The following is a 25,854-nucleotide window of genomic DNA, read 5'->3' on the forward strand; positions in this document are numbered from 1 at the left end:
CAGGGTATGGATACATGTTCAAGACCTCTCAAGTTAACCAGTTTGCATTTTCCTTCATTGAGTTTAGCTCCAGACACCTTACTGTAGTTGTCGATTTCCGTTTTAATTGTCTGTACGTCGTTTACACAACGAATAACTGCTGTAACATCATCGGCATAGGCACGCACCGCAAAACGAGCTCTTGATATAGAGAGACCTTGTAATGTGGACTCCAGGTGTCTGAGGACAGGTTCCAGAGAAAAGGCAAAGAGCAACATCGAGAGAGGACTTCCCTGTGGGACCCCACTCTTAAGTGGGATCGGTTTTGTCAACTGGCCGTTAACACACAATCGGGTAGTAATGCCTGTGATGACATTGCGGAGGAAGGTTACTGCTATGTTATCTAATCCAATTCTTTCCATGATCTGGAGTATGTAACGGTGACTCACACGATCAAAAGCCTTAGAAAGGTCGACAAACAGTAGGGCACAGTTGATGTTGGTCGCCGCTGTGATCGAAATTACGTCCCTGATTTCAGCTATTGTCGTCGTTACGCATCTGCCAGGGATGCAAGACTGATGAGGTTTGATGACATGCCGGGCTATCAAGATCAATCTACTGTTTATCGCTCTGGCAATAGTCTTATAATCAAAATTTAGCAGCATGATAGGCCGGAATTTATCAATTTGCCTGTGTCCTCGTTGTTTCGGTATGAGCACTGTTCTACCTTCTTTCAACTCGTCCGGTATTCTGTGGCCTCGAAAGACTTCATTGATAATTTCCGTAAGGGTGGGTCCAATGACATGCCAAAACTTGTGATAGAATTCTTTGGGGAGACCATCTGGACCAGGGGATTTGTTTGCAGGGGAACCGACAATTAAGTCTAAGACATCTGAAACTGCGAAATCGGCAAGAAATTCATTGTTGTCTTCTGCTGTTAAGTGACTGCCCAGAGTCTGAAGGAAATCTGACGTCAGATGTTCATCAAGCGGCTCGTATGAGTATAATTCACTATAATAACGATAAAAAGCCTGAACAATATCCTTGTGGTGCACAAGGTGATCACCGTCTGGGGTGGCTAGTTCGTCAATGAAGGTCCGCACACGATTGGAACGGTGTTTGATGAGATGGTACAAAGAAGCCATTTCTCTATCACTAACAGATTTGGTCTTAGCTTTAATTTTTAGGCCATCTAACTGCCTTCGCTTAATGTTTAACAGCTTCGCTTTGACCTTCTGGATTTGCGCAGCGTAAACGTTGGAGTCATGAGATTTGTCATATAATTCTCGTAAAACGGTATAATAAAATTCTGTTGTCCTCTTGTTATCCGTCGCTTTCTGATAGCTGTAAGAGATCAGACATTGTCGCAGTTTTCTTTTAGCTGTGTGTGTCCACCACTCTAGTTTAGTTCTGTGCTTGTTAATGGAGCGGAGACAAAAATTCCATGTTGCACAAATGGCATCTTCAAGCTCCAGGTCTTGAAGATGAGAAGTGTTAAGCATCCACTGACCTTTGAACCTTTTTGTTGGTTGCTTGTCGAGATTTAAGGTGACAGCATAGGCACAATGATCAGAGAAGGGAGCTGGAATAACTTCAGTATCAAGAACACGGTTGCCGATGTGAGACGATATATAGATGCGGTCAAGTCGACTACTTGAAGTCGGGGTAAAAAAAGTAAATTTAACCAGGGTAGGATGAAGAATTTCCCACGTATCTTTCAGCCGAACCTTGGTGACGAGTTCGCGAAGTTCATGACAGTAATTAAAGTGTGGCCTCTGATCCTTCTGGTGTACCACGCAGTTAAAATCACCACCTAGGACAATGTTAACGGGGTCCTTTCGAAGCAAATAAATGACTTCATCTTTAAAATAGGCACTTCTCGCTGTCTTGTAACTGCTGCCGGAGGGTGCATACACATTGACAACTGTGACATCAAAGATTTTACAGCTAATACCGCGACCAGATTCAAGTTTTTCGACTTCTGTGACGGGGATACCATTACGGACTAGCATGGCCGTGCCTGTATAAAGTTCGTGAGCTACGTTTTCAATGGTTTGGAAACCAGGAATATCAAGATTTTTGACTGCCACCTCCTGTAGTAGAATGATGTCTGCGTCAGATTCGTAAACGAATTGCCGCAGCAGTGCTACTTTAAGGTCGGATTGCAGTTTGTTAATATTTATGGTTAACAGTTTATAGGCTTGAGACATGTCTACATTAACTTAGACATTGAGGACTGTCAGTGTGGCATACAAACTACATCACAAAAAATATTGAAAAAACCATCCGGAACATCCGGAACAAAACAGAAAAACAACCTATAGAGGCCTTCCGAGCTAACGCAACGTCACTATGCCGTAAACAAGTATCCATTAATCGTTACTACTGTGGGGGTGGACCTCGCCGACACTTTTGGTGTGACTGCCGTCAAGTTCCTCACGCACAATTTCGTACCCGATATTCTTCTGTGTCAAATCGGATTTCCCTTGGTGCGACTGTTGTGATGGCGATGGATGGCGTGAAGCCGAAAGATTAGGCTGCGGTTTGAGTTTGCGTCGTGCAGTGGGTTGAGATGCCGATAGTGTTGTCGAGTCATCGGCCTTCTGTGTTGCTGTTTCCGTCCGACCGACACTCGTGGGCTGTTGTGTGGCAACAGCTTTCTCCTGTTTGTTTCTACCTGAGGCTTGTTGTCGTAGTTTGTTGTGGGGCCGATGTTTACCCGCCACCTCCTCATGTTGGTCGCGTTGAGGCGGCTGTCGTGCATCGCCGGTGACACTCGAAGTTGGTGGCAGTTGCTGTTGGCCGGGAGGATCCTCTGTTTCCACATCCGATTTGTTGGTGGCAGGTGGTACTGCAGGATCGATCTGCATACAATCGGCTTCTACTAAATCGCTGTCAGCTGAAGGTCGTGGTTTTCTGATCGTGGGAGAGGTTCGAGATAATTCATCTTCTGAATGATCATCGCTTTGCTCCAGTGGCCGTTTTTTATTCTGTAAATCACTGTCAGGGGGAACAGATTCGAGATTCGTCGGGGCTACGAGAGGTGGAAAATCAGTGACACTGCAAGGAATGTCAGGTGAAATTTCCTTAGCAACATCATCTTCAGGTTGGACATGTGTACCGTTTGCCATAACTTCACTGAGTGTCAATTTGCGTCGCTGCATGAGATTAGTTTTTAAGACAAACACACGGCGGGGACAATCCTGCCGAAAATGACCTGACTCATTACAGACATGACACGTAGGGACTTGTCCAGTATAAATAATGTGAGCCTTGTGACCTTCAACGGAGATATGTGACGGGATGTTAGTCTTAACTTCCATTTCAACCGATCTTATTCCATTAAAGCACTGGAGTTGATAATGCCGCGACCAGCGTTCATTAATGATTTCTTTAACATCCCCATATTGAGACAGAGCAACCTTAATGCTTTCGTTTTCAAGTTCAATTGGTAAATTAAGAACTCGAACAGTCCGAAATGTAGTATCAGCCCTTTTGATAGAAACCATACTCTTAGTGCCGTCCCTATGGGTAAACTCGACTTGATTGCCAAACTTATCGCGAATTTTATCAACCGTTAACGGATTGAAGAACTTAACAAAGACACAGTAATTGTCAGAATCAAGTTGGGTAGTATGGACAGAATCCGGATTAATGCCAATTACCTCTGTCAGCCATTCGTGCACCTCGAGAGCAGACGGTTGAACTCGGCGAGTTTCCTTTTCAAACGAAAAAACCAAGGTGTTCTTCCTGATGGAGGCAGCCATGTTGTGCAGCACCGGTCGGATTACGGTCAGAACCGAAAATCCGTAGAACGACGAATATACGAAAACGAACAAATACACAAAACCGGTGTAGAACAGATGTCAATTTAAACACTGAACAGAAAGCAGTACACACGCAACGGTAAACACTAGCGTAAGCGCTGTATTCACGGAGCGGCGGCTAGTACGTCCGTACGCGACGGCAGCTAGAGCCAGAATGCTACAGGGCCACTGTTTGCGTTTTCTACCACGAGGCGGGTGCACATCGCAAAGCAACGTGTTCTCCGTGGCTCGGCAACTGCATGTCGTCCACTGACAACGGCGGCGCGGCCACTCTGGTCTTGCGCACTCTGCAGGGAGCTGCCAAGGAAGGCACCTCTCCTCCAGCTGCTCGGCCACGGTGCGCCTGCACGGCTTAGAGCTTGCCACACATCTGCCCTCGCTGTTGGACAGGTAGCAGAAGGCAAGGCGCGCGTTTTTCTGCATTTTTTTCGGCGAGGACAAGCGGTTGATATGCTTGTAAGTGTAGCATATGAAGCAAGAATCGAATGAGGCATTCGTAGACAGGTGCTAAATTCGCAGTATGGCCGCAGGTGACGATCTTATGACGGGTGTGCAGCCACAACAGGTTGGCAGCAAAGTGAGTATCGCTAACTGAAAGCTCTCTGCTGTAGCCCCAGTGGCGCAATTGGTTAGCGCACGGTAGTTATAAGGCAGTAGCCGTGAGCAATGCCGGGGATGTGAGTTCGAGCCTCACCTGGGGCATACTTTTATTTCGTAGCAGCTGACTCTGAAAGCATCGGGACGCGAGAGTTGAGATGTATCACCTGCTTGAGAAACATAAGTGTGCGTGCATTATAGTCACCGATCGCGTGTTCCTCGGTAGTATAGTGGTTAGTATCCCCGCCTGTCACGCGGGAGACCGGGGTTCGATTCCCCGCCGGGGAGGTGCGATTTTTATATCGCGAAAGTTGCACGCGTGGCCCGAAAGGACATTAACGTTGCGATCAAGGAATGTAGTTACTGCAAAATCGTAAGAAAGTCTGCGTCTTAGGAAGTGTTTCTCGCATTCTTCACACGACGTCGTCGTTTCACGACTTACAGGGGTTGCTGTTGACGCTGAACCAGCTCACCCCAGGCTTAATGATCGAGCTCGAGGCACCCAAGAAAAAGAATAATTTTAGCAGAGCGTGGTTTCGATCCACGGACCTCTGGGTTATGGGCCCAGCACGCTTCCACTGCGCCACTCTGCTGCGTGGAGCCGTCCGCGCTCTTCGGTGCGTGACATGGGACACTTGGAAAGCGTTGTCTGCGTCGGTTTCCCGCGCCTACCGTTTAATTAAGTGCGTAACATCTCTCAGCTTGACTTGTCTCGACTTTGCTCGACTGACGCTACGCTGACGCTTGCACGAAGCGATATTTACCGCAATCGTCTCGAGATGCAGCTGCGAGATGCTCAGGATTAACATTGCACTCCACGAAGGTGGAGACATTCGAATCCACTGCCTAGCTACGCGCCCGCAACTAACAAAATGCCGACCCTGCCAGGATTCGAACCTGGAATCTTCTGATCCGTAGTCACACGCGTTATCCGTTGCGCTACAGGGCCACTGTTTGCGTTTTCTACCACGAGGCGGGTGCACATCGCAAAGCAACGTGTTCTCCGTGGCTCGGCAACTGCATGTCGTCCACTGACAACGGCGGCGCGGCCACTCTGGTCTTGCGCACTCTGCAGGGAGCTGCCAAGGAAGGCACCTCTCCTCCAGCTGCTCGGCCACGGTGCGCCTGCACGGCTTAGAGCTTGCCACACATCTGCCCTCGCTGTTGGACAGGTAGCAGAAGGCAAGGCGCGCGTTTTTCTGCATTTTTTTCGGCGAGGACAAGCGGTTGATATGCTTGTAAGTGTAGCATATGAAGCAAGAATCGAATGAGGCATTCGTAGACAGGTGCTAAATTCGCAGTATGGCCGCAGGTGACGATCTTATGACGGGTGTGCAGCCACAACAGGTTGGCAGCAAAGTGAGTATCGCTAACTGAAAGCTCTCTGCTGTAGCCCCAGTGGCGCAATTGGTTAGCGCACGGTAGTTATAAGGCAGTAGCCGTGAGCAATGCCGGGGATGTGAGTTCGAGCCTCACCTGGGGCATACTTTTATTTCGTAGCAGCTGACTCTGAAAGCATCGGGACGCGAGAGTTGAGATGTATCACCTGCTTGAGAAACATAAGTGTGCGTGCATTATAGTCACCGATCGCGTGTTCCTCGGTAGTATAGTGGTTAGTATCCCCGACTGTCACGCGGGAGACCGGGGTTCGATTCCCCGCCGGGGAGGTGCGATTTTTATATCGCGAAAGTTGCACGCGTGGCCCGAAAGGACATTAACGTTGCGATCAAGGAATGTAGTTACTGCAAAATCGTAAGAAAGTCTGCGTCTTAGGAAGTGTTTCTCGCATTCTTCACACGACGTCGTCGTTTCACGACTTACAGGGGTTGCTGTTGACGCTGAACCAGCTCACCCCAGGCTTAATGATCGAGCTCGAGGCACCCAAGAAAAAGAATAATTTTAGCAGAGCGTGGTTTCGATCCACGGACCTCTGGGTTATGGGCCCAGCACGCTTCCACTGCGCCACTCTGCTGCGTGGAGCCGTCCGCGCTCTTCGGTGCGTGACATGGGACACTTGGAAAGCGTTGTCTGCGTCGGTTTCCCGCGCCTACCGTTTAATTAAGTGCGTAACATCTCTCAGCTTGACTTGTCTCGACTTTGCTCGACTGACGCTACGCTGACGCTTGCACGAAGCGATATTTACCGCAATCGTCTCGAGATGCAGCTGCGAGATGCTCAGGATTAACATTGCACTCCACGAAGGTGGAGACATTCGAATCCACTGCCTAGCTACGCGCCCGCAACTAACAAAATGCCGACCCTGCCAGGATTCGAACCTGGAATCTTCTGATCCGTAGTCAGACGCGTTATCCGTTGCGCTACAGGGCCACTGTTTGCGTTTTCTACCACGAGGCGGGTGCACATCGCAAAGCAACGTGTTCTCCGTGGCTCGGCAACTGCATGTCGTCCACTGACAACGGCGGCGCGGCCACTCTGGTCTTGCGCACTCTGCAGGGAGCTGCCAAGGAAGGCACCTCTCCTCCAGCTGCTCGGCCACGGTGCGCCTGCACGGCTTAGAGCTTGCCACACATCTGCCCTCGCTGTTGGACAGGTAGCAGAAGGCAAGGCGCGCGTTTTTCTGCATTTTTTTCGGCGAGGACAAGCGGTTGATATGCTTGTAAGTGTAGCATATGAAGCAAGAATCGAATGAGGCATTCGTAGACAGGTGCTAAATTCGCAGTATGGCCGCAGGTGACGATCTTATGACGGGTGTGCAGCCACAACAGGTTGGCAGCAAAGTGAGTATCGCTAACTGAAAGCTCTCTGCTGTAGCCCCAGTGGCGCAATTGGTTAGCGCACGGTAGTTATAAGGCAGTAGCCGTGAGCAATGCCGGGGATGTGAGTTCGAGCCTCACCTGGGGCATACTTTTATTTCGTAGCAGCTGACTCTGAAAGCATCGGGACGCGAGAGTTGAGATGTATCACCTGCTTGAGAAACATAAGTGTGCGTGCATTATAGTCACCGATCGCGTGTTCCTCGGTAGTATAGTGGTTAGTATCCCCGACTGTCACGCGGGAGACCGGGGTTCGATTCCCCGCCGGGGAGGTGCGATTTTTATATCGCGAAAGTTGCACGCGTGGCCCGAAAGGACATTAACGTTGCGATCAAGGAATGTAGTTACTGCAAAATCGTAAGAAAGTCTGCGTCTTAGGAAGTGTTTCTCGCATTCTTCACACGACGTCGTCGTTTCACGACTTACAGGGGTTGCTGTTGACGCTGAACCAGCTCACCCCAGGCTTAATGATCGAGCTCGAGGCACCCAAGAAAAAGAATAATTTTAGCAGAGCGTGGTTTCGATCCACGGACCTCTGGGTTATGGGCCCAGCACGCTTCCACTGCGCCACTCTGCTGCGTGGAGCCGTCCGCGCTCTTCGGTGCGTGACATGGGACACTTGGAAAGCGTTGTCTGCGTCGGTTTCCCGCGCCTACCGTTTAATTAAGTGCGTAACATCTCTCAGCTTGACTTGTCTCGACTTTGCTCGACTGACGCTACGCTGACGCTTGCACGAAGCGATATTTACCGCAATCGTCTCGAGATGCAGCTGCGAGATGCTCAGGATTAACATTGCACTCCACGAAGGTGGAGACATTCGAATCCACTGCCTAGCTACGCGCCCGCAACTAACAAAATGCCGACCCTGCCAGGATTCGAACCTGGAATCTTCTGATCCGTAGTCAGACGCGTTATCCGTTGCGCTACAGGGCCACTGTTTGCGTTTTCTACCACGAGGCGGGTGCACATCGCAAAGCAACGTGTTCTCCGTGGCTCGGCAACTGCATGTCGTCCACTGACAACGGCGGCGCGGCCACTCTGGTCTTGCGCACTCTGCAGGGAGCTGCCAAGGAAGGCACCTCTCCTCCAGCTGCTCGGCCACGGTGCGCCTGCACGGCTTAGAGCTTGCCACACATCTGCCCTCGCTGTTGGACAGGTAGCAGAAGGCAAGGCGCGCGTTTTTCTGCATTTTTTTCGGCGAGGACAAGCGGTTGATATGCTTGTAAGTGTAGCATATGAAGCAAGAATCGAATGAGGCATTCGTAGACAGGTGCTAAATTCGCAGTATGGCCGCAGGTGACGATCTTATGACGGGTGTGCAGCCACAACAGGTTGGCAGCAAAGTGAGTATCGCTAACTGAAAGCTCTCTGCTGTAGCCCCAGTGGCGCAATTGGTTAGCGCACGGTAGTTATAAGGCAGTAGCCGTGAGCAATGCCGGGGATGTGAGTTCGAGCCTCACCTGGGGCATACTTTTATTTCGTAGCAGCTGACTCTGAAAGCATCGGGACGCGAGAGTTGAGATGTATCACCTGCTTGAGAAACATAAGTGTGCGTGCATTATAGTCACCGATCGCGTGTTCCTCGGTAGTATAGTGGTTAGTATCCCCGCCTGTCACGCGGGAGACCGGGGTTCGATTCCCCGCCGGGGAGGTGCGATTTTTATATCGCGAAAGTTGCACGCGTGGCCCGAAAGGACATTAACGTTGCGATCAAGGAATGTAGTTACTGCAAAATCGTAAGAAAGTCTGCGTCTTAGGAAGTGTTTCTCGCATTCTTCACACGACGTCGTCGTTTCACGACTTACAGGGGTTGCTGTTGACGCTGAACCAGCTCACCCCAGGCTTAATGATCGAGCTCGAGGCACCCAAGAAAAAGAATAATTTTAGCAGAGCGTGGTTTCGATCCACGGACCTCTGGGTTATGGGCCCAGCACGCTTCCACTGCGCCACTCTGCTGCGTGGAGCCGTCCGCGCTCTTCGGTGCGTGACATGGGACACTTGGAAAGCGTTGTCTGCGTCGGTTTCCCGCGCCTACCGTTTAACTAAGTGCGTAACATCTCTCAGCTTGACTTGTCTCGACTTTGCTCGACTGACGCTACGCTGACGCTTGCACGAAGCGATATTTACCGCAATCGTCTCGAGATGCAGCTGCGAGATGCTCAGGATTAACATTGCACTCCACGAAGGTGGAGACATTCGAATCCACTGCCTAGCTACGCGCCCGCAACTAACAAAATGCCGACCCTGCCAGGATTCGAACCTGGAATCTTCTGATCCGTAGTCAGACGCGTTATCCGTTGCGCTACAGGGCCACTGTTTGCGTTTTCTACCACGAGGCGGGTGCACATCGCAAAGCAACGTGTTCTCCGTGGCTCGGCAACTGCATGTCGTCCACTGACAACGGCGGCGCGGCCACTCTGGTCTTGCGCACTCTGCAGGGAGCTGCCAAGGAAGGCACCTCTCCTCCAGCTGCTCGGCCACGGTGCGCCTGCACGGCTTAGAGCTTGCCACACATCTGCCCTCGCTGTTGGACAGGTAGCAGAAGGCAAGGCGCGCGTTTTTCTGCATTTTTTTCGGCGAGGACAAGCGGTTGATATGCTTGTAAGTGTAGCATATGAAGCAAGAATCGAATGAGGCATTCGTAGACAGGTGCTAAATTCGCAGTATGGCCGCAGGTGACGATCTTATGACGGGTGTGCAGCCACAACAGGTTGGCAGCAAAGTGAGTATCGCTAACTGAAAGCTCTCTGCTGTAGCCCCAGTGGCGCAATTGGTTAGCGCACGGTAGTTATAAGGCAGTAGCCGTGAGCAATGCCGGGGATGTGAGTTCGAGCCTCACCTGGGGCATACTTTTATTTCGTAGCAGCTGACTCTGAAAGCATCGGGACGCGAGAGTTGAGATGTATCACCTGCTTGAGAAACATAAGTGTGCGTGCATTATAGTCACCGATCGCGTGTTCCTCGGTAGTATAGTGGTTAGTATCCCCGCCTGTCACGCGGGAGACCGGGGTTCGATTCCCCGCCGGGGAGGTGCGATTTTTATATCGCGAAAGTTGCACGCGTGGCCCGAAAGGACATTAACGTTGCGATCAAGGAATGTAGTTACTGCAAAATCGTAAGAAAGTCTGCGTCTTAGGAAGTGTTTCTCGCATTCTTCACACGACGTCGTCGTTTCACGACTTACAGGGGTTGCTGTTGACGCTGAACCAGCTCACCCCAGGCTTAATGATCGAGCTCGAGGCACCCAAGAAAAAGAATAATTTTAGCAGAGCGTGGTTTCGATCCACGGACCTCTGGGTTATGGGCCCAGCACGCTTCCACTGCGCCACTCTGCTGCGTGGAGCCGTCCGCGCTCTTCGGTGCGTGACATGGGACACTTGGAAAGCGTTGTCTGCGTCGGTTTCCCGCGCCTACCGTTTAACTAAGTGCGTAACATCTCTCAGCTTGACTTGTCTCGACTTTGCTCGACTGACGCTACGCTGACGCTTGCACGAAGCGATATTTACCGCAATCGTCTCGAGATGCAGCTGCGAGATGCTCAGGATTAACATTGCACTCCACGAAGGTGGAGACATTCGAATCCACTGCCTAGCTACGCGCCCGCAACTAACAAAATGCCGACCCTGCCAGGATTCGAACCTGGAATCTTCTGATCCGTAGTCACACGCGTTATCCGTTGCGCTACAGGGCCACTGTTTGCGTTTTCTACCACGAGGCGGGTGCACATCGCAAAGCAACGTGTTCTCCGTGGCTCGGCAACTGCATGTCGTCCACTGACAACGGCGGCGCGGCCACTCTGGTCTTGCGCACTCTGCAGGGAGCTGCCAAGGAAGGCACCTCTCCTCCAGCTGCTCGGCCACGGTGCGCCTGCACGGCTTAGAGCTTGCCACACATCTGCCCTCGCTGTTGGACAGGTAGCAGAAGGCAAGGCGCGCGTTTTTCTGCATTTTTTTCGGCGAGGACAAGCGGTTGATATGCTTGTAAGTGTAGCATATGAAGCAAGAATCGAATGAGGCATTCGTAGACAGGTGCTAAATTCGCAGTATGGCCGCAGGTGACGATCTTATGACGGGTGTGCAGCCACAACAGGTTGGCAGCAAAGTGAGTATCGCTAACTGAAAGCTCTCTGCTGTAGCCCCAGTGGCGCAATTGGTTAGCGCACGGTAGTTATAAGGCAGTAGCCGTGAGCAATGCCGGGGATGTGAGTTCGAGCCTCACCTGGGGCATACTTTTATTTCGTAGCAGCTGACTCTGAAAGCATCGGGACGCGAGAGTTGAGATGTATCACCTGCTTGAGAAACATAAGTGTGCGTGCATTATAGTCACCGATCGCGTGTTCCTCGGTAGTATAGTGGTTAGTATCCCCGCCTGTCACGCGGGAGACCGGGGTTCGATTCCCCGCCGGGGAGGTGCGATTTTTATATCGCGAAAGTTGCACGCGTGGCCCGAAAGGACATTAACGTTGCGATCAAGGAATGTAGTTACTGCAAAATCGTAAGAAAGTCTGCGTCTTAGGAAGTGTTTCTCGCATTCTTCACACGACGTCGTCGTTTCACGACTTACAGGGGTTGCTGTTGACGCTGAACCAGCTCACCCCAGGCTTAATGATCGAGCTCGAGGCACCCAAGAAAAAGAATAATTTTAGCAGAGCGTGGTTTCGATCCACGGACCTCTGGGTTATGGGCCCAGCACGCTTCCACTGCGCCACTCTGCTGCGTGGAGCCGTCCGCGCTCTTCGGTGCGTGACATGGGACACTTGGAAAGCGTTGTCTGCGTCGGTTTCCCGCGCCTACCGTTTAATTAAGTGCGTAACATCTCTCAGCTTGACTTGTCTCGACTTTGCTCGACTGACGCTACGCTGACGCTTGCACGAAGCGATATTTACCGCAATCGTCTCGAGATGCAGCTGCGAGATGCTCAGGATTAACATTGCACTCCACGAAGGTGGAGACATTCGAATCCACTGCCTAGCTACGCGCCCGCAACTAACAAAATGCCGACCCTGCCAGGATTCGAACCTGGAATCTTCTGATCCGTAGTCAGACGCGTTATCCGTTGCGCTACAGGGCCACTGTTTGCGTTTTCTACCACGAGGCGGGTGCACATCGCAAAGCAACGTGTTCTCCGTGGCTCGGCAACTGCATGTCGTCCACTGACAACGGCGGCGCGGCCACTCTGGTCTTGCGCACTCTGCAGGGAGCTGCCAAGGAAGGCACCTCTCCTCCAGCTGCTCGGCCACGGTGCGCCTGCACGGCTTAGAGCTTGCCACACATCTGCCCTCGCTGTTGGACAGGTAGCAGAAGGCAAGGCGCGCGTTTTTCTGCATTTTTTTCGGCGAGGACAAGCGGTTGATATGCTTGTAAGTGTAGCATATGAAGCAAGAATCGAATGAGGCATTCGTAGACAGGTGCTAAATTCGCAGTATGGCCGCAGGTGACGATCTTATGACGGGTGTGCAGCCACAACAGGTTGGCAGCAAAGTGAGTATCGCTAACTGAAAGCTCTCTGCTGTAGCCCCAGTGGCGCAATTGGTTAGCGCACGGTAGTTATAAGGCAGTAGCCGTGAGCAATGCCGGGGATGTGAGTTCGAGCCTCACCTGGGGCATACTTTTATTTCGTAGCAGCTGACTCTGAAAGCATCGGGACGCGAGAGTTGAGATGTATCACCTGCTTGAGAAACATAAGTGTGCGTGCATTATAGTCACCGATCGCGTGTTCCTCGGTAGTATAGTGGTTAGTATCCCCGCCTGTCACGCGGGAGACCGGGGTTCGATTCCCCGCCGGGGAGGTGCGATTTTTATATCGCGAAAGTTGCACGCGTGGCCCGAAAGGACATTAACGTTGCGATCAAGGAATGTAGTTACTGCAAAATCGTAAGAAAGTCTGCGTCTTAGGAAGTGTTTCTCGCATTCTTCACACGACGTCGTCGTTTCACGACTTACAGGGGTTGCTGTTGACGCTGAACCAGCTCACCCCAGGCTTAATGATCGAGCTCGAGGCACCCAAGAAAAAGAATAATTTTAGCAGAGCGTGGTTTCGATCCACGGACCTCTGGGTTATGGGCCCAGCACGCTTCCACTGCGCCACTCTGCTGCGTGGAGCCGTCCGCGCTCTTCGGTGCGTGACATGGGACACTTGGAAAGCGTTGTCTGCGTCGGTTTCCCGCGCCTACCGTTTAATTAAGTGCGTAACATCTCTCAGCTTGACTTGTCTCGACTTTGCTCGACTGACGCTACGCTGACGCTTGCACGAAGCGATATTTACCGCAATCGTCTCGAGATGCAGCTGCGAGATGCTCAGGATTAACATTGCACTCCACGAAGGTGGAGACATTCGAATCCACTGCCTAGCTACGCGCCCGCAACTAACAAAATGCCGACCCTGCCAGGATTCGAACCTGGAATCTTCTGATCCGTAGTCAGACGCGTTATCCGTTGCGCTACAGGGCCACTGTTTGCGTTTTCTACCACGAGGCGGGTGCACATCGCAAAGCAACGTGTTCTCCGTGGCTCGGCAACTGCATGTCGTCCACTGACAACGGCGGCGCGGCCACTCTGGTCTTGCGCACTCTGCAGGGAGCTGCCAAGGAAGGCACCTCTCCTCCAGCTGCTCGGCCACGGTGCGCCTGCACGGCTTAGAGCTTGCCACACATCTGCCCTCGCTGTTGGACAGGTAGCAGAAGGCAAGGCGCGCGTTTTTCTGCATTTTTTTCGGCGAGGACAAGCGGTTGATATGCTTGTAAGTGTAGCATATGAAGCAAGAATCGAATGAGGCATTCGTAGACAGGTGCTAAATTCGCAGTATGGCCGCAGGTGACGATCTTATGACGGGTGTGCAGCCACAACAGGTTGGCAGCAAAGTGAGTATCGCTAACTGAAAGCTCTCTGCTGTAGCCCCAGTGGCGCAATTGGTTAGCGCACGGTAGTTATAAGGCAGTAGCCGTGAGCAATGCCGGGGATGTGAGTTCGAGCCTCACCTGGGGCATACTTTTATTTCGTAGCAGCTGACTCTGAAAGCATCGGGACGCGAGAGTTGAGATGTATCACCTGCTTGAGAAACATAAGTGTGCGTGCATTATAGTCACCGATCGCGTGTTCCTCGGTAGTATAGTGGTTAGTATCCCCGACTGTCACGCGGGAGACCGGGGTTCGATTCCCCGCCGGGGAGGTGCGATTTTTATATCGCGAAAGTTGCACGCGTGGCCCGAAAGGACATTAACGTTGCGATCAAGGAATGTAGTTACTGCAAAATCGTAAGAAAGTCTGCGTCTTAGGAAGTGTTTCTCGCATTCTTCACACGACGTCGTCGTTTCACGACTTACAGGGGTTGCTGTTGACGCTGAACCAGCTCACCCCAGGCTTAATGATCGAGCTCGAGGCACCCAAGAAAAAGAATAATTTTAGCAGAGCGTGGTTTCGATCCACGGACCTCTGGGTTATGGGCCCAGCACGCTTCCACTGCGCCACTCTGCTGCGTGGAGCCGTCCGCGCTCTTCGGTGCGTGACATGGGACACTTGGAAAGCGTTGTCTGCGTCGGTTTCCCGCGCCTACCGTTTAATTAAGTGCGTAACATCTCTCAGCTTGACTTGTCTCGACTTTGCTCGACTGACGCTACGCTGACGCTTGCACGAAGCGATATTTACCGCAATCGTCTCGAGATGCAGCTGCGAGATGCTCAGGATTAACATTGCACTCCACGAAGGTGGAGACATTCGAATCCACTGCCTAGCTACGCGCCCGCAACTAACAAAATGCCGACCCTGCCAGGATTCGAACCTGGAATCTTCTGATCCGTAGTCAGACGCGTTATCCGTTGCGCTACAGGGCCACTGTTTGCGTTTTCTACCACGAGGCGGGTGCACATCGCAAAGCAACGTGTTCTCCGTGGCTCGGCAACTGCATGTCGTCCACTGACAACGGCGGCGCGGCCACTCTGGTCTTGCGCACTCTGCAGGGAGCTGCCAAGGAAGGCACCTCTCCTCCAGCTGCTCGGCCACGGTGCGCCTGCACGGCTTAGAGCTTGCCACACATCTGCCCTCGCTGTTGGACAGGTAGCAGAAGGCAAGGCGCGCGTTTTTCTGCATTTTTTTCGGCGAGGACAAGCGGTTGATATGCTTGTAAGTGTAGCATATGAAGCAAGAATCGAATGAGGCATTCGTAGACAGGTGCTAAATTCGCAGTATGGCCGCAGGTGACGATCTTATGACGGGTGTGCAGCCACAACAGGTTGGCAGCAAAGTGAGTATCGCTAACTGAAAGCTCTCTGCTGTAGCCCCAGTGGCGCAATTGGTTAGCGCACGGTAGTTATAAGGCAGTAGCCGTGAGCAATGCCGGGGATGTGAGTTCGAGCCTCACCTGGGGCATACTTTTATTTCGTAGCAGCTGACTCTGAAAGCATCGGGACGCGAGAGTTGAGATGTATCACCTGCTTGAGAAACATAAGTGTGCGTGCATTATAGTCACCGATCGCGTGTTCCTCGGTAGTATAGTGGTTAGTATCCCCGCCTGTCACGCGGGAGACCGGGGTTCGATTCCCCGCCGGGGAGGTGCGATTTTTATATCGCGAAAGTTGCACGCGTGGCCCGAAAGGACATTAACGTTGCGATCAAGGAATGTAGTTACTGCAAAATCGTAAGAAAGTCTGCGTCTTAGGAAGTGTTTCTCGCATTCTTCACACGACGTCGTCGTTTCACGACTTACAGGGGTTGCTGTTGACGCTGAACCAGCTCACCCCAGGCTTAATGATCGAGCTCGAGGCACCCAAGAAAAAGAATAATTTTAGCAGAGCGTGGTTTCGATCCACGGACCTCTGGGTTATGGGCCCAGCACGCTTCCACTGCGCCACTCTGCTGCGTGGAGCCGTCCGCGCTCTTCGGTGCGTGACATGGGACACTTGGAAAGCGTTGTCTGCGTCGGTTTCCCGCGCCTACCGTTTAACTAAGTGCGTAACATCTCTCAGCTTGACTTGTCTCGACTTTGCTCGACTGACGCTACGCTGACGCTTGCACGAAGCGATATTTACCGCAATCGTCTCGAGATGCAGCTGCGAGATGCTCAGGATTAACATTGCACTCCACGAAGGTGGAGACATTCGAATCCACTGCCTAGCTACGCGCCCGCAACTAACAAAATGCCGACCCTGCCAGGATTCGAACCTGGAATCTTCTGATCCGTAGTCAGACGCGTTATCCGTTGCGCTACAGGGCCACTGTTTGCGTTTTCTACCACGAGGCGGGTGCACATCGCAAAGCAACGTGTTCTCCGTGGCTCGGCAACTGCATGTCGTCCACTGACAACGGCGGCGCGGCCACTCTGGTCTTGCGCACTCTGCAGGGAGCTGCCAAGGAAGGCACCTCTCCTCCAGCTGCTCGGCCACGGTGCGCCTGCACGGCTTAGAGCTTGCCACACATCTGCCCTCGCTGTTGGACAGGTAGCAGAAGGCAAGGCGCGCGTTTTTCTGCATTTTTTTCGGCGAGGACAAGCGGTTGATATGCTTGTAAGTGTAGCATATGAAGCAAGAATCGAATGAGGCATTCGTAGACAGGTGCTAAATTCGCAGTATGGCCGCAGGTGACGATCTTATGACGGGTGTGCAGCCACAACAGGTTGGCAGCAAAGTGAGTATCGCTAACTGAAAGCTCTCTGCTGTAGCCCCAGTGGCGCAATTGGTTAGCGCACGGTAGTTATAAGGCAGTAGCCGTGAGCAATGCCGGGGATGTGAGTTCGAGCCTCACCTGGGGCATACTTTTATTTCGTAGCAGCTGACTCTGAAAGCATCGGGACGCGAGAGTTGAGATGTATCACCTGCTTGAGAAACATAAGTGTGCGTGCATTATAGTCACCGATCGCGTGTTCCTCGGTAGTATAGTGGTTAGTATCCCCGCCTGTCACGCGGGAGACCGGGGTTCGATTCCCCGCCGGGGAGGTGCGATTTTTATATCGCGAAAGTTGCACGCGTGGCCCGAAAGGACATTAACGTTGCGATCAAGGAATGTAGTTACTGCAAAATCGTAAGAAAGTCTGCGTCTTAGGAAGTGTTTCTCGCATTCTTCACACGACGTCGTCGTTTCACGACTTACAGGGGTTGCTGTTGACGCTGAACCAGCTCACCCCAGGCTTAATGATCGAGCTCGAGGCACCCAAGAAAAAGAATAATTTTAGCAGAGCGTGGTTTCGATCCACGGACCTCTGGGTTATGGGCCCAGCACGCTTCCACTGCGCCACTCTGCTGCGTGGAGCCGTCCGCGCTCTTCGGTGCGTGACATGGGACACTTGGAAAGCGTTGTCTGCGTCGGTTTCCCGCGCCTACCGTTTAACTAAGTGCGTAACATCTCTCAGCTTGACTTGTCTCGACTTTGCTCGACTGACGCTACGCTGACGCTTGCACGAAGCGATATTTACCGCAATCGTCTCGAGATGCAGCTGCGAGATGCTCAGGATTAACATTGCACTCCACGAAGGTGGAGACATTCGAATCCACTGCCTAGCTACGCGCCCGCAACTAACAAAATGCCGACCCTGCCAGGATTCGAACCTGGAATCTTCTGATCCGTAGTCAGACGCGTTATCCGTTGCGCTACAGGGCCACTGTTTGCGTTTTCTACCACGAGGCGGGTGCACATCGCAAAGCAACGTGTTCTCCGTGGCTCGGCAACTGCATGTCGTCCACTGACAACGGCGGCGCGGCCACTCTGGTCTTGCGCACTCTGCAGGGAGCTGCCAAGGAAGGCACCTCTCCTCCAGCTGCTCGGCCACGGTGCGCCTGCACGGCTTAGAGCTTGCCACACATCTGCCCTCGCTGTTGGACAGGTAGCAGAAGGCAAGGCGCGCGTTTTTCTGCATTTTTTTCGGCGAGGACAAGCGGTTGATATGCTTGTAAGTGTAGCATATGAAGCAAGAATCGAATGAGGCATTCGTAGACAGGTGCTAAATTCGCAGTATGGCCGCAGGTGACGATCTTATGACGGGTGTGCAGCCACAACAGGTTGGCAGCAAAGTGAGTATCGCTAACTGAAAGCTCTCTGCTGTAGCCCCAGTGGCGCAATTGGTTAGCGCACGGTAGTTATAAGGCAGTAGCCGTGAGCAATGCCGGGGATGTGAGTTCGAGCCTCACCTGGGGCATACTTTTATTTCGTAGCAGCTGACTCTGAAAGCATCGGGACGCGAGAGTTGAGATGTATCACCTGCTTGAGAAACATAAGTGTGCGTGCATTATAGTCACCGATCGCGTGTTCCTCGGTAGTATAGTGGTTAGTATCCCCGCCTGTCACGCGGGAGACCGGGGTTCGATTCCCCGCCGGGGAGGTGCGATTTTTATATCGCGAAAGTTGCACGCGTGGCCCGAAAGGACATTAACGTTGCGATCAAGGAATGTAGTTACTGCAAAATCGTAAGAAAGTCTGCGTCTTAGGAAGTGTTTCTCGCATTCTTCACACGACGTCGTCGTTTCACGACTTACAGGGGTTGCTGTTGACGCTGAACCAGCTCACCCCAGGCTTAATGATCGAGCTCGAGGCACCCAAGAAAAAGAATAATTTTAGCAGAGCGTGGTTTCGATCCACGGACCTCTGGGTTATGGGCCCAGCACGCTTCCACTGCGCCACTCTGCTGCGTGGAGCCGTCCGCGCTCTTCGGTGCGTGACATGGGACACTTGGAAAGCGTTGTCTGCGTCGGTTTCCCGCGCCTACCGTTTAACTAAGTGCGTAACATCTCTCAGCTTGACTTGTCTCGACTTTGCTCGACTGACGCTACGCTGACGCTTGCACGAAGCGATATTTACCGCAATCGTCTCGAGATGCAGCTGCGAGATGCTCAGGATTAACATTGCACTCCACGAAGGTGGAGACATTCGAATCCACTGCCTAGCTACGCGCCCGCAACTAACAAAATGCCGACCCTGCCAGGATTCGAACCTGGAATCTTCTGATCCGTAGTCAGACGCGTTATCCGTTGCGCTACAGGGCCACTGTTTGCGTTTTCTACCACGAGGCGGGTGCACATCGCAAAGCAACGTGTTCTCCGTGGCTCGGCAACTGCATGTCGTCCACTGACAACGGCGGCGCGGCCACTCTGGTCTTGCGCACTCTGCAGGGAGCTGCCAAGGAAGGCACCTCTCCTCCAGCTGCTCGGCCACGGTGCGCCTGCACGGCTTAGAGCTTGCCACACATCTGCCCTCGCTGTTGGACAGGTAGCAGAAGGCAAGGCGCGCGTTTTTCTGCATTTTTTTCGGCGAGGACAAGCGGTTGATATGCTTGTAAGTGTAGCATATGAAGCAAGAATCGAATGAGGCATTCGTAGACAGGTGCTAAATTCGCAGTATGGCCGCAGGTGACGATCTTATGACGGGTGTGCAGCCACAACAGGTTGGCAGCAAAGTGAGTATCGCTAACTGAAAGCTCTCTGCTGTAGCCCCAGTGGCGCAATTGGTTAGCGCACGGTAGTTATAAGGCAGTAGCCGTGAGCAATGCCGGGGATGTGAGTTCGAGCCTCACCTGGGGCATACTTTTATTTCGTAGCAGCTGACTCTGAAAGCATCGGGACGCGAGAGTTGAGATGTATCACCTGCTTGAGAAACATAAGTGTGCGTGCATTATAGTCACCGATCGCGTGTTCCTCGGTAGTATAGTGGTTAGTATCCCCGCCTGTCACGCGGGAGACCGGGGTTCGATTCCCCGCCGGGGAGGTGCGATTTTTATATCGCGAAAGTTGCACGCGTGGCCCGAAAGGACATTAACGTTGCGATCAAGGAATGTAGTTACTGCAAAATCGTAAGAAAGTCTGCGTCTTAGGAAGTGTTTCTCGCATTCTTCACACGACGTCGTCGTTTCACGACTTACAGGGGTTGCTGTTGACGCTGAACCAGCTCACCCCAGGCTTAATGATCGAGCTCGAGGCACCCAAGAAAAAGAATAATTTTAGCAGAGCGTGGTTTCGATCCACGGACCTCTGGGTTATGGGCCCAGCACGCTTCCACTGCGCCACTCTGCTGCGTGGAGCCGTCCGCGCTCTTCGGTGCGTGACATGGGACACTTGGAAAGCGTTGTCTGCGTCGGTTTCCCGCGCCTACCGTTTAATTAAGTGCGTAACATCTCTCAGCTTGACTTGTCTCGACTTTGCTCGACTGACGCTACGCTGACGCTTGCACGAAGCGATATTTACCGCAATCGTCTCGAGATGCAGCTGCGAGATGCTCAGGATTAACATTGCACTCCACGAAGGTGGAGACATTCGAATCCACTGCCTAGCTACGCGCCCGCAACTAACAAAATGCCGACCCTGCCAGGATTCGAACCTGGAATCTTCTGATCCGTAGTCAGACGCGTTATCCGTTGCGCTACAGGGCCACTGTTTGCGTTTTCTACCACGAGGCGGGTGCACATCGCAAAGCAACGTGTTCTCCGTGGCTCGGCAACTGCATGTCGTCCACTGACAACGGCGGCGCGGCCACTCTGGTCTTGCGCACTCTGCAGGGAGCTGCCAAGGAAGGCACCTCTCCTCCAGCTGCTCGGCCACGGTGCGCCTGCACGGCTTAGAGCTTGCCACACATCTGCCCTCGCTGTTGGACAGGTAGCAGAAGGCAAGGCGCGCGTTTTTCTGCATTTTTTTCGGCGAGGACAAGCGGTTGATATGCTTGTAAGTGTAGCATATGAAGCAAGAATCGAATGAGGCATTCGTAGACAGGTGCTAAATTCGCAGTATGGCCGCAGGTGACGATCTTATGACGGGTGTGCAGCCACAACAGGTTGGCAGCAAAGTGAGTATCGCTAACTGAAAGCTCTCTGCTGTAGCCCCAGTGGCGCAATTGGTTAGCGCACGGTAGTTATAAGGCAGTAGCCGTGAGCAATGCCGGGGATGTGAGTTCGAGCCTCACCTGGGGCATACTTTTATTTCGTAGCAGCTGACTCTGAAAGCATCGGGACGCGAGAGTTGAGATGTATCACCTGCTTGAGAAACATAAGTGTGCGTGCATTATAGTCACCGATCGCGTGTTCCTCGGTAGTATAGTGGTTAGTATCCCCGCCTGTCACGCGGGAGACCGGGGTTCGATTCCCCGCCGGGGAGGTGCGATTTTTATATCGCGAAAGTTGCACGCGTGGCCCGAAAGGACATTAACGTTGCGATCAAGGAATGTAGTTACTGCAAAATCGTAAGAAAGTCTGCGTCTTAGGAAGTGTTTCTCGCATTCTTCACACGACGTCGTCGTTTCACGACTTACAGGGGTTGCTGTTGACGCTGAACCAGCTCACCCCAGGCTTAATGATCGAGCTCGAGGCACCCAAGAAAAAGAATAATTTTAGCAGAGCGTGGTTTCGATCCACGGACCTCTGGGTTATGGGCCCAGCACGCTTCCACTGCGCCACTCTGCTGCGTGGAGCCGTCCGCGCTCTTCGGTGCGTGACATGGGACACTTGGAAAGCGTTGTCTGCGTCGGTTTCCCGCGCCTACCGTTTAATTAAGTGCGTAACATCTCTCAGCTTGACTTGTCTCGACTTTGCTCGACTGACGCTACGCTGACGCTTGCACGAAGCGATATTTACCGCAATCGTCTCGAGATGCAGCTGCGAGATGCTCAGGATTAACATTGCACTCCACGAAGGTGGAGACATTCGAATCCACTGCCTAGCTACGCGCCCGCAACTAACAAAATGCCGACCCTGCCAGGATTCGAACCTGGAATCTTCTGATCCGTAGTCAGACGCGTTATCCGTTGCGCTACAGGGCCACTGTTTGCGTTTTCTACCACGAGGCGGGTGCACATCGCAAAGCAACGTGTTCTCCGTGGCTCGGCAACTGCATGTCGTCCACTGACAACGGCGGCGCGGCCACTCTGGTCTTGCGCACTCTGCAGGGAGCTGCCAAGGAAGGCACCTCTCCTCCAGCTGCTCGGCCACGGTGCGCCTGCACGGCTTAGAGCTTGCCACACATCTGCCCTCGCTGTTGGACAGGTAGCAGACGGCAAGGCGCGCGTTTTTCTGCATTTTTTTCGGCGAGGACAAGCGGTTGATATGCTTGTAAGTGTAGCATATGAAGCAAGAATCGAATGAGGCATTCGTAGACAGGTGCTAAATTCGCAGTATGGCCGCAGGTGACGATCTTATGACGGGTGTGCAGCCACAACAGGTTGGCAGCAAAGTGAGTATCGCTAACTGAAAGCTCTCTGCTGTAGCCCCAGTGGCGCAATTGGTTAGCGCACGGTAGTTATAAGGCAGTAGCCGTGAGCAATGCCGGGGATGTGAGTTCGAGCCTCACCTGGGGCATACTTTTATTTCGTAGCAGCTGACTCTGAAAGCATCGGGACGCGAGAGTTGAGATGTATCACCTGCTTGAGAAACATAAGTGTGCGTGCATTATAGTCACCGATCGCGTGTTCCTCGGTAGTATAGTGGTTAGTATCCCCGCCTGTCACGCGGGAGACCGGGGTTCGATTCCCCGCCGGGGAGGTGCGATTTTTATATCGCGAAAGTTGCACGCGTGGCCCGAAAGGACATTAACGTTGCGATCAAGGAATGTAGTTACTGCAAAATCGTAAGAAAGTCTGCGTCTTAGGAAGTGTTTCTCGCATTCTTCACACGACGTCGTCGTTTCACGACTTACAGGGGTTGCTGTTGACGCTGAACCAGCTCACCCCAGGCTTAATGATCGAGCTCGAGGCACCCAAGAAAAAGAATAATTTTAGCAGAGCGTGGTTTCGATCCACGGACCTCTGGGTTATGGGCCCAGCACGCTTCCACTGCGCCACTCTGCTGCGTGGAGCCGTCCGCGCTCTTCGGTGCGTGACATGGGACACTTGGAAAGCGTTGTCTGCGTCGGTTTCCCGCGCCTACCGTTTAATTAAGTGCGTAACATCTCTCAGCTTGACTTGTCTCGACTTTGCTCGACTGACGCTACGCTGACGCTTGCACGAAGCGATATTTACCGCAATCGTCTCGAGATGCAGCTGCGAGATGCTCAGGATTAACATTGCACTCCACGAAGGTGGAGACATTCGAATCCACTGCCTAGCTACGCGCCCGCAACTAACAAAATGCCGACCCTGCCAGGATTCGAACCTGGAATCTTCTGATCCGTAGTCACACGCGTTATCCGTTGCGCTACAGGGCCACTGTTTGCGTTTTCTACCACGAGGCGGGTGCACATCGCAAAGCAACGTGTTCTCCGTGGCTCGGCAACTGCATGTCGTCCACTGACAACGGCGGCGCGGCCACTCTGGTCTTGCGCACTCTGCAGGGAGCTGCCAAGGAAGGCACCTCTCCTCCAGCTGCTCGGCCACGGTGCGCCTGCACGGCTTAGAGCTTGCCACACATCTGCCCTCGCTGTTGGACAGGTAGCAGAAGGCAAGGCGCGCGTTTTTCTGCATTTTTTTCGGCGAGGACAAGCGGTTGATATGCTTGTAAGTGTAGCATATGAAGCAAGAATCGAATGAGGCATTCGTAGACAGGTGCTAAATTCGCAGTATGGCCGCAGGTGACGATCTTATGACGGGTGTGCAGCCACAACAGGTTGGCAGCAAAGTGAGTATCGCTAACTGAAAGCTCTCTGCTGTAGCCCCAGTGGCGCAATTGGTTAGCGCACGGTAGTTATAAGGCAGTAGCCGTGAGCAATGCCGGGGATGTGAGTTCGAGCCTCACCTGGGGCATACTTTTATTTCGTAGCAGCTGACTCTGAAAGCATCGGGACGCGAGAGTTGAGATGTATCACCTGCTTGAGAAACATAAGTGTGCGTGCATTATAGTCACCGATCGCGTGTTCCTCGGTAGTATAGTGGTTAGTATCCCCGCCTGTCACGCGGGAGACCGGGGTTCGATTCCCCGCCGGGGAGGTGCGATTTTTATATCGCGAAAGTTGCACGCGTGGCCCGAAAGGACATTAACGTTGCGATCAAGGAATGTAGTTACTGCAAAATCGTAAGAAAGTCTGCGTCTTAGGAAGTGTTTCTCGCATTCTTCACACGACGTCGTCGTTTCACGACTTACAGGGGTTGCTGTTGACGCTGAACCAGCTCACCCCAGGCTTAATGATCGAGCTCGAGGCACCCAAGAAAAAGAATAATTTTAGCAGAGCGTGGTTTCGATCCACGGACCTCTGGGTTATGGGCCCAGCACGCTTCCACTGCGCCACTCTGCTGCGTGGAGCCGTCCGCGCTCTTCGGTGCGTGACATGGGACACTTGGAAAGCGTTGTCTGCGTCGGTTTCCCGCGCCTACCGTTTAATTAAGTGCGTAACATCTCTCAGCTTGACTTGTCTCGACTTTGCTCGACTGACGCTACGCTGACGCTTGCACGAAGCGATATTTACCGCAATCGTCTCGAGATGCAGCTGCGAGATGCTCAGGATTAACATTGCACTCCACGAAGGTGGAGACATTCGAATCCACTGCCTAGCTACGCGCCCGCAACTAACAAAATGCCGACCCTGCCAGGATTCGAACCTGGAATCTTCTGATCCGTAGTCAGACGCGTTATCCGTTGCGCTACAGGGCCACTGTTTGCGTTTTCTACCACGAGGCGGGTGCACATCGCAAAGCAACGTGTTCTCCGTGGCTCGGCAACTGCATGTCGTCCACTGACAACGGCGGCGCGGCCACTCTGGTCTTGCGCACTCTGCAGGGAGCTGCCAAGGAAGGCACCTCTCCTCCAGCTGCTCGGCCACGGTGCGCCTGCACGGCTTAGAGCTTGCCACACATCTGCCCTCGCTGTTGGACAGGTAGCAGAAGGCAAGGCGCGCGTTTTTCTGCATTTTTTTCGGCGAGGACAAGCGGTTGATATGCTTGTAAGTGTAGCATATGAAGCAAGAATCGAATGAGGCATTCGTAGACAGGTGCTAAATTCGCAGTATGGCCGCAGGTGACGATCTTATGACGGGTGTGCAGCCACAACAGGTTGGCAGCAAAGTGAGTATCGCTAACTGAAAGCTCTCTGCTGTAGCCCCAGTGGCGCAATTGGTTAGCGCACGGTAGTTATAAGGCAGTAGCCGTGAGCAATGCCGGGGATGTGAGTTCGAGCCTCACCTGGGGCATACTTTTATTTCGTAGCAGCTGACTCTGAAAGCATCGGGACGCGAGAGTTGAGATGTATCACCTGCTTGAGAAACATAAGTGTGCGTGCATTATAGTCACCGATCGCGTGTTCCTCGGTAGTATAGTGGTTAGTATCCCCGACTGTCACGCGGGAGACCGGGGTTCGATTCCCCGCCGGGGAGGTGCGATTTTTATATCGCGAAAGTTGCACGCGTGGCCCGAAAGGACATTAACGTTGCGATCAAGGAATGTAGTTACTGCAAAATCGTAAGAAAGTCTGCGTCTTAGGAAGTGTTTCTCGCATTCTTCACACGACGTCGTCGTTTCACGACTTACAGGGGTTGCTGTTGACGCTGAACCAGCTCACCCCAGGCTTAATGATCGAGCTCGAGGCACCCAAGAAAAAGAATAATTTTAGCAGAGCGTGGTTTCGATCCACGGACCTCTGGGTTATGGGCCCAGCACGCTTCCACTGCGCCACTCTGCTGCGTGGAGCCGTCCGCGCTCTTCGGTGCGTGACATGGGACACTTGGAAAGCGTTGTCTGCGTCGGTTTCCCGCGCCTACCGTTTAATTAAGTGCGTAACATCTCTCAGCTTGACTTGTCTCGACTTTGCTCGACTGACGCTACGCTGACGCTTGCACGAAGCGATATTTACCG

At 52.7% G+C, this 25,854-nt stretch overlaps 63 non-coding genes across 63 annotated transcripts; 32 read left to right on the forward strand and 31 right to left on the reverse strand.

The window, feature by feature from the left end:
- Window positions 1–4,416: 4,416 nt before the first annotated feature.
- On the forward strand, window positions 4,417–4,508 carry Trnai-uau (transfer RNA isoleucine (anticodon UAU)). The gene is given in 2 exon segments: window positions 4,417–4,454; window positions 4,473–4,508. It is a non-coding gene; the product is annotated as a tRNA-Ile (tRNA).
- A 111-nt stretch (window positions 4,509–4,619) lies between these two features.
- On the forward strand, window positions 4,620–4,691 carry Trnad-guc (transfer RNA aspartic acid (anticodon GUC)). Its single transcript has one exon. It is a non-coding gene; the product is annotated as a tRNA-Asp (tRNA).
- A 233-nt stretch (window positions 4,692–4,924) lies between these two features.
- On the reverse strand, window positions 4,925–4,996 carry Trnam-cau (transfer RNA methionine (anticodon CAU)). The gene has a single exon. It is a non-coding gene; the product is annotated as a tRNA-Met (tRNA).
- A 283-nt stretch (window positions 4,997–5,279) lies between these two features.
- On the reverse strand, window positions 5,280–5,352 carry Trnar-acg (transfer RNA arginine (anticodon ACG)). The gene has a single exon. It is a non-coding gene; the product is annotated as a tRNA-Arg (tRNA).
- A 443-nt stretch (window positions 5,353–5,795) lies between these two features.
- Window positions 5,796–5,887, forward strand: Trnai-uau (transfer RNA isoleucine (anticodon UAU)). Its single transcript is given in 2 exon segments — window positions 5,796–5,833; window positions 5,852–5,887. It is a non-coding gene; the product is annotated as a tRNA-Ile (tRNA).
- A 111-nt stretch (window positions 5,888–5,998) lies between these two features.
- Window positions 5,999–6,070, forward strand: Trnad-guc (transfer RNA aspartic acid (anticodon GUC)). The gene has a single exon. It is a non-coding gene; the product is annotated as a tRNA-Asp (tRNA).
- Window positions 6,071–6,303: 233 nt separating this feature from the next.
- Window positions 6,304–6,375, reverse strand: Trnam-cau (transfer RNA methionine (anticodon CAU)). Its single transcript has one exon. It is a non-coding gene; the product is annotated as a tRNA-Met (tRNA).
- A 283-nt stretch (window positions 6,376–6,658) lies between these two features.
- On the reverse strand, window positions 6,659–6,731 carry Trnar-acg (transfer RNA arginine (anticodon ACG)). Its single transcript has one exon. It is a non-coding gene; the product is annotated as a tRNA-Arg (tRNA).
- A 443-nt stretch (window positions 6,732–7,174) lies between these two features.
- On the forward strand, window positions 7,175–7,266 carry Trnai-uau (transfer RNA isoleucine (anticodon UAU)). Its single transcript is given in 2 exon segments — window positions 7,175–7,212; window positions 7,231–7,266. It is a non-coding gene; the product is annotated as a tRNA-Ile (tRNA).
- Window positions 7,267–7,377: 111 nt separating this feature from the next.
- On the forward strand, window positions 7,378–7,449 carry Trnad-guc (transfer RNA aspartic acid (anticodon GUC)). Its single transcript has one exon. It is a non-coding gene; the product is annotated as a tRNA-Asp (tRNA).
- A 233-nt stretch (window positions 7,450–7,682) lies between these two features.
- On the reverse strand, window positions 7,683–7,754 carry Trnam-cau (transfer RNA methionine (anticodon CAU)). Its single transcript has one exon. It is a non-coding gene; the product is annotated as a tRNA-Met (tRNA).
- A 283-nt stretch (window positions 7,755–8,037) lies between these two features.
- Trnar-acg (transfer RNA arginine (anticodon ACG)) lies at window positions 8,038–8,110 on the reverse strand. The gene has a single exon. It is a non-coding gene; the product is annotated as a tRNA-Arg (tRNA).
- A 443-nt stretch (window positions 8,111–8,553) lies between these two features.
- Window positions 8,554–8,645, forward strand: Trnai-uau (transfer RNA isoleucine (anticodon UAU)). The gene is given in 2 exon segments: window positions 8,554–8,591; window positions 8,610–8,645. It is a non-coding gene; the product is annotated as a tRNA-Ile (tRNA).
- A 111-nt stretch (window positions 8,646–8,756) lies between these two features.
- On the forward strand, window positions 8,757–8,828 carry Trnad-guc (transfer RNA aspartic acid (anticodon GUC)). Its single transcript has one exon. It is a non-coding gene; the product is annotated as a tRNA-Asp (tRNA).
- A 233-nt stretch (window positions 8,829–9,061) lies between these two features.
- Trnam-cau (transfer RNA methionine (anticodon CAU)) lies at window positions 9,062–9,133 on the reverse strand. The gene has a single exon. It is a non-coding gene; the product is annotated as a tRNA-Met (tRNA).
- A 283-nt stretch (window positions 9,134–9,416) lies between these two features.
- Trnar-acg (transfer RNA arginine (anticodon ACG)) lies at window positions 9,417–9,489 on the reverse strand. The gene has a single exon. It is a non-coding gene; the product is annotated as a tRNA-Arg (tRNA).
- Window positions 9,490–9,932: 443 nt separating this feature from the next.
- On the forward strand, window positions 9,933–10,024 carry Trnai-uau (transfer RNA isoleucine (anticodon UAU)). The gene is given in 2 exon segments: window positions 9,933–9,970; window positions 9,989–10,024. It is a non-coding gene; the product is annotated as a tRNA-Ile (tRNA).
- A 111-nt stretch (window positions 10,025–10,135) lies between these two features.
- On the forward strand, window positions 10,136–10,207 carry Trnad-guc (transfer RNA aspartic acid (anticodon GUC)). Its single transcript has one exon. It is a non-coding gene; the product is annotated as a tRNA-Asp (tRNA).
- Window positions 10,208–10,440: 233 nt separating this feature from the next.
- On the reverse strand, window positions 10,441–10,512 carry Trnam-cau (transfer RNA methionine (anticodon CAU)). The gene has a single exon. It is a non-coding gene; the product is annotated as a tRNA-Met (tRNA).
- A 283-nt stretch (window positions 10,513–10,795) lies between these two features.
- Window positions 10,796–10,868, reverse strand: Trnar-acg (transfer RNA arginine (anticodon ACG)). Its single transcript has one exon. It is a non-coding gene; the product is annotated as a tRNA-Arg (tRNA).
- A 443-nt stretch (window positions 10,869–11,311) lies between these two features.
- On the forward strand, window positions 11,312–11,403 carry Trnai-uau (transfer RNA isoleucine (anticodon UAU)). Its single transcript is given in 2 exon segments — window positions 11,312–11,349; window positions 11,368–11,403. It is a non-coding gene; the product is annotated as a tRNA-Ile (tRNA).
- A 111-nt stretch (window positions 11,404–11,514) lies between these two features.
- Trnad-guc (transfer RNA aspartic acid (anticodon GUC)) lies at window positions 11,515–11,586 on the forward strand. Its single transcript has one exon. It is a non-coding gene; the product is annotated as a tRNA-Asp (tRNA).
- Window positions 11,587–11,819: 233 nt separating this feature from the next.
- On the reverse strand, window positions 11,820–11,891 carry Trnam-cau (transfer RNA methionine (anticodon CAU)). The gene has a single exon. It is a non-coding gene; the product is annotated as a tRNA-Met (tRNA).
- Window positions 11,892–12,174: 283 nt separating this feature from the next.
- On the reverse strand, window positions 12,175–12,247 carry Trnar-acg (transfer RNA arginine (anticodon ACG)). The gene has a single exon. It is a non-coding gene; the product is annotated as a tRNA-Arg (tRNA).
- Window positions 12,248–12,690: 443 nt separating this feature from the next.
- Trnai-uau (transfer RNA isoleucine (anticodon UAU)) lies at window positions 12,691–12,782 on the forward strand. Its single transcript is given in 2 exon segments — window positions 12,691–12,728; window positions 12,747–12,782. It is a non-coding gene; the product is annotated as a tRNA-Ile (tRNA).
- Window positions 12,783–12,893: 111 nt separating this feature from the next.
- On the forward strand, window positions 12,894–12,965 carry Trnad-guc (transfer RNA aspartic acid (anticodon GUC)). The gene has a single exon. It is a non-coding gene; the product is annotated as a tRNA-Asp (tRNA).
- A 233-nt stretch (window positions 12,966–13,198) lies between these two features.
- Trnam-cau (transfer RNA methionine (anticodon CAU)) lies at window positions 13,199–13,270 on the reverse strand. The gene has a single exon. It is a non-coding gene; the product is annotated as a tRNA-Met (tRNA).
- A 283-nt stretch (window positions 13,271–13,553) lies between these two features.
- Window positions 13,554–13,626, reverse strand: Trnar-acg (transfer RNA arginine (anticodon ACG)). Its single transcript has one exon. It is a non-coding gene; the product is annotated as a tRNA-Arg (tRNA).
- Window positions 13,627–14,069: 443 nt separating this feature from the next.
- Trnai-uau (transfer RNA isoleucine (anticodon UAU)) lies at window positions 14,070–14,161 on the forward strand. Its single transcript is given in 2 exon segments — window positions 14,070–14,107; window positions 14,126–14,161. It is a non-coding gene; the product is annotated as a tRNA-Ile (tRNA).
- A 111-nt stretch (window positions 14,162–14,272) lies between these two features.
- On the forward strand, window positions 14,273–14,344 carry Trnad-guc (transfer RNA aspartic acid (anticodon GUC)). The gene has a single exon. It is a non-coding gene; the product is annotated as a tRNA-Asp (tRNA).
- Window positions 14,345–14,577: 233 nt separating this feature from the next.
- On the reverse strand, window positions 14,578–14,649 carry Trnam-cau (transfer RNA methionine (anticodon CAU)). Its single transcript has one exon. It is a non-coding gene; the product is annotated as a tRNA-Met (tRNA).
- Window positions 14,650–14,932: 283 nt separating this feature from the next.
- Trnar-acg (transfer RNA arginine (anticodon ACG)) lies at window positions 14,933–15,005 on the reverse strand. The gene has a single exon. It is a non-coding gene; the product is annotated as a tRNA-Arg (tRNA).
- Window positions 15,006–15,448: 443 nt separating this feature from the next.
- Window positions 15,449–15,540, forward strand: Trnai-uau (transfer RNA isoleucine (anticodon UAU)). The gene is given in 2 exon segments: window positions 15,449–15,486; window positions 15,505–15,540. It is a non-coding gene; the product is annotated as a tRNA-Ile (tRNA).
- Window positions 15,541–15,651: 111 nt separating this feature from the next.
- Trnad-guc (transfer RNA aspartic acid (anticodon GUC)) lies at window positions 15,652–15,723 on the forward strand. The gene has a single exon. It is a non-coding gene; the product is annotated as a tRNA-Asp (tRNA).
- Window positions 15,724–15,956: 233 nt separating this feature from the next.
- Window positions 15,957–16,028, reverse strand: Trnam-cau (transfer RNA methionine (anticodon CAU)). Its single transcript has one exon. It is a non-coding gene; the product is annotated as a tRNA-Met (tRNA).
- Window positions 16,029–16,311: 283 nt separating this feature from the next.
- Trnar-acg (transfer RNA arginine (anticodon ACG)) lies at window positions 16,312–16,384 on the reverse strand. Its single transcript has one exon. It is a non-coding gene; the product is annotated as a tRNA-Arg (tRNA).
- Window positions 16,385–16,827: 443 nt separating this feature from the next.
- On the forward strand, window positions 16,828–16,919 carry Trnai-uau (transfer RNA isoleucine (anticodon UAU)). Its single transcript is given in 2 exon segments — window positions 16,828–16,865; window positions 16,884–16,919. It is a non-coding gene; the product is annotated as a tRNA-Ile (tRNA).
- Window positions 16,920–17,030: 111 nt separating this feature from the next.
- On the forward strand, window positions 17,031–17,102 carry Trnad-guc (transfer RNA aspartic acid (anticodon GUC)). Its single transcript has one exon. It is a non-coding gene; the product is annotated as a tRNA-Asp (tRNA).
- Window positions 17,103–17,335: 233 nt separating this feature from the next.
- Trnam-cau (transfer RNA methionine (anticodon CAU)) lies at window positions 17,336–17,407 on the reverse strand. Its single transcript has one exon. It is a non-coding gene; the product is annotated as a tRNA-Met (tRNA).
- Window positions 17,408–17,690: 283 nt separating this feature from the next.
- On the reverse strand, window positions 17,691–17,763 carry Trnar-acg (transfer RNA arginine (anticodon ACG)). The gene has a single exon. It is a non-coding gene; the product is annotated as a tRNA-Arg (tRNA).
- Window positions 17,764–18,206: 443 nt separating this feature from the next.
- Window positions 18,207–18,298, forward strand: Trnai-uau (transfer RNA isoleucine (anticodon UAU)). Its single transcript is given in 2 exon segments — window positions 18,207–18,244; window positions 18,263–18,298. It is a non-coding gene; the product is annotated as a tRNA-Ile (tRNA).
- Window positions 18,299–18,409: 111 nt separating this feature from the next.
- Window positions 18,410–18,481, forward strand: Trnad-guc (transfer RNA aspartic acid (anticodon GUC)). Its single transcript has one exon. It is a non-coding gene; the product is annotated as a tRNA-Asp (tRNA).
- A 233-nt stretch (window positions 18,482–18,714) lies between these two features.
- Window positions 18,715–18,786, reverse strand: Trnam-cau (transfer RNA methionine (anticodon CAU)). Its single transcript has one exon. It is a non-coding gene; the product is annotated as a tRNA-Met (tRNA).
- A 283-nt stretch (window positions 18,787–19,069) lies between these two features.
- Window positions 19,070–19,142, reverse strand: Trnar-acg (transfer RNA arginine (anticodon ACG)). Its single transcript has one exon. It is a non-coding gene; the product is annotated as a tRNA-Arg (tRNA).
- A 443-nt stretch (window positions 19,143–19,585) lies between these two features.
- On the forward strand, window positions 19,586–19,677 carry Trnai-uau (transfer RNA isoleucine (anticodon UAU)). The gene is given in 2 exon segments: window positions 19,586–19,623; window positions 19,642–19,677. It is a non-coding gene; the product is annotated as a tRNA-Ile (tRNA).
- Window positions 19,678–19,788: 111 nt separating this feature from the next.
- Window positions 19,789–19,860, forward strand: Trnad-guc (transfer RNA aspartic acid (anticodon GUC)). Its single transcript has one exon. It is a non-coding gene; the product is annotated as a tRNA-Asp (tRNA).
- A 233-nt stretch (window positions 19,861–20,093) lies between these two features.
- Window positions 20,094–20,165, reverse strand: Trnam-cau (transfer RNA methionine (anticodon CAU)). The gene has a single exon. It is a non-coding gene; the product is annotated as a tRNA-Met (tRNA).
- A 283-nt stretch (window positions 20,166–20,448) lies between these two features.
- Window positions 20,449–20,521, reverse strand: Trnar-acg (transfer RNA arginine (anticodon ACG)). The gene has a single exon. It is a non-coding gene; the product is annotated as a tRNA-Arg (tRNA).
- Window positions 20,522–20,964: 443 nt separating this feature from the next.
- On the forward strand, window positions 20,965–21,056 carry Trnai-uau (transfer RNA isoleucine (anticodon UAU)). The gene is given in 2 exon segments: window positions 20,965–21,002; window positions 21,021–21,056. It is a non-coding gene; the product is annotated as a tRNA-Ile (tRNA).
- A 111-nt stretch (window positions 21,057–21,167) lies between these two features.
- Trnad-guc (transfer RNA aspartic acid (anticodon GUC)) lies at window positions 21,168–21,239 on the forward strand. The gene has a single exon. It is a non-coding gene; the product is annotated as a tRNA-Asp (tRNA).
- A 233-nt stretch (window positions 21,240–21,472) lies between these two features.
- On the reverse strand, window positions 21,473–21,544 carry Trnam-cau (transfer RNA methionine (anticodon CAU)). The gene has a single exon. It is a non-coding gene; the product is annotated as a tRNA-Met (tRNA).
- A 283-nt stretch (window positions 21,545–21,827) lies between these two features.
- Trnar-acg (transfer RNA arginine (anticodon ACG)) lies at window positions 21,828–21,900 on the reverse strand. Its single transcript has one exon. It is a non-coding gene; the product is annotated as a tRNA-Arg (tRNA).
- Window positions 21,901–22,343: 443 nt separating this feature from the next.
- Window positions 22,344–22,435, forward strand: Trnai-uau (transfer RNA isoleucine (anticodon UAU)). Its single transcript is given in 2 exon segments — window positions 22,344–22,381; window positions 22,400–22,435. It is a non-coding gene; the product is annotated as a tRNA-Ile (tRNA).
- A 111-nt stretch (window positions 22,436–22,546) lies between these two features.
- Trnad-guc (transfer RNA aspartic acid (anticodon GUC)) lies at window positions 22,547–22,618 on the forward strand. The gene has a single exon. It is a non-coding gene; the product is annotated as a tRNA-Asp (tRNA).
- A 233-nt stretch (window positions 22,619–22,851) lies between these two features.
- On the reverse strand, window positions 22,852–22,923 carry Trnam-cau (transfer RNA methionine (anticodon CAU)). Its single transcript has one exon. It is a non-coding gene; the product is annotated as a tRNA-Met (tRNA).
- A 283-nt stretch (window positions 22,924–23,206) lies between these two features.
- On the reverse strand, window positions 23,207–23,279 carry Trnar-acg (transfer RNA arginine (anticodon ACG)). The gene has a single exon. It is a non-coding gene; the product is annotated as a tRNA-Arg (tRNA).
- A 443-nt stretch (window positions 23,280–23,722) lies between these two features.
- On the forward strand, window positions 23,723–23,814 carry Trnai-uau (transfer RNA isoleucine (anticodon UAU)). The gene is given in 2 exon segments: window positions 23,723–23,760; window positions 23,779–23,814. It is a non-coding gene; the product is annotated as a tRNA-Ile (tRNA).
- Window positions 23,815–23,925: 111 nt separating this feature from the next.
- On the forward strand, window positions 23,926–23,997 carry Trnad-guc (transfer RNA aspartic acid (anticodon GUC)). The gene has a single exon. It is a non-coding gene; the product is annotated as a tRNA-Asp (tRNA).
- A 233-nt stretch (window positions 23,998–24,230) lies between these two features.
- Window positions 24,231–24,302, reverse strand: Trnam-cau (transfer RNA methionine (anticodon CAU)). The gene has a single exon. It is a non-coding gene; the product is annotated as a tRNA-Met (tRNA).
- Window positions 24,303–24,585: 283 nt separating this feature from the next.
- On the reverse strand, window positions 24,586–24,658 carry Trnar-acg (transfer RNA arginine (anticodon ACG)). The gene has a single exon. It is a non-coding gene; the product is annotated as a tRNA-Arg (tRNA).
- A 443-nt stretch (window positions 24,659–25,101) lies between these two features.
- Trnai-uau (transfer RNA isoleucine (anticodon UAU)) lies at window positions 25,102–25,193 on the forward strand. The gene is given in 2 exon segments: window positions 25,102–25,139; window positions 25,158–25,193. It is a non-coding gene; the product is annotated as a tRNA-Ile (tRNA).
- Window positions 25,194–25,304: 111 nt separating this feature from the next.
- On the forward strand, window positions 25,305–25,376 carry Trnad-guc (transfer RNA aspartic acid (anticodon GUC)). The gene has a single exon. It is a non-coding gene; the product is annotated as a tRNA-Asp (tRNA).
- Window positions 25,377–25,609: 233 nt separating this feature from the next.
- Trnam-cau (transfer RNA methionine (anticodon CAU)) lies at window positions 25,610–25,681 on the reverse strand. Its single transcript has one exon. It is a non-coding gene; the product is annotated as a tRNA-Met (tRNA).
- Between the last annotated feature and the right edge of the window lie 173 nt (window positions 25,682–25,854).

The sequence above is a fragment of the Schistocerca nitens genome, chromosome 9 (assembly GCF_023898315.1).
Source record: "Schistocerca nitens isolate TAMUIC-IGC-003100 chromosome 9, iqSchNite1.1, whole genome shotgun sequence".
Taxonomy (NCBI): Eukaryota; Metazoa; Arthropoda; class Insecta; order Orthoptera; family Acrididae; genus Schistocerca; species Schistocerca nitens.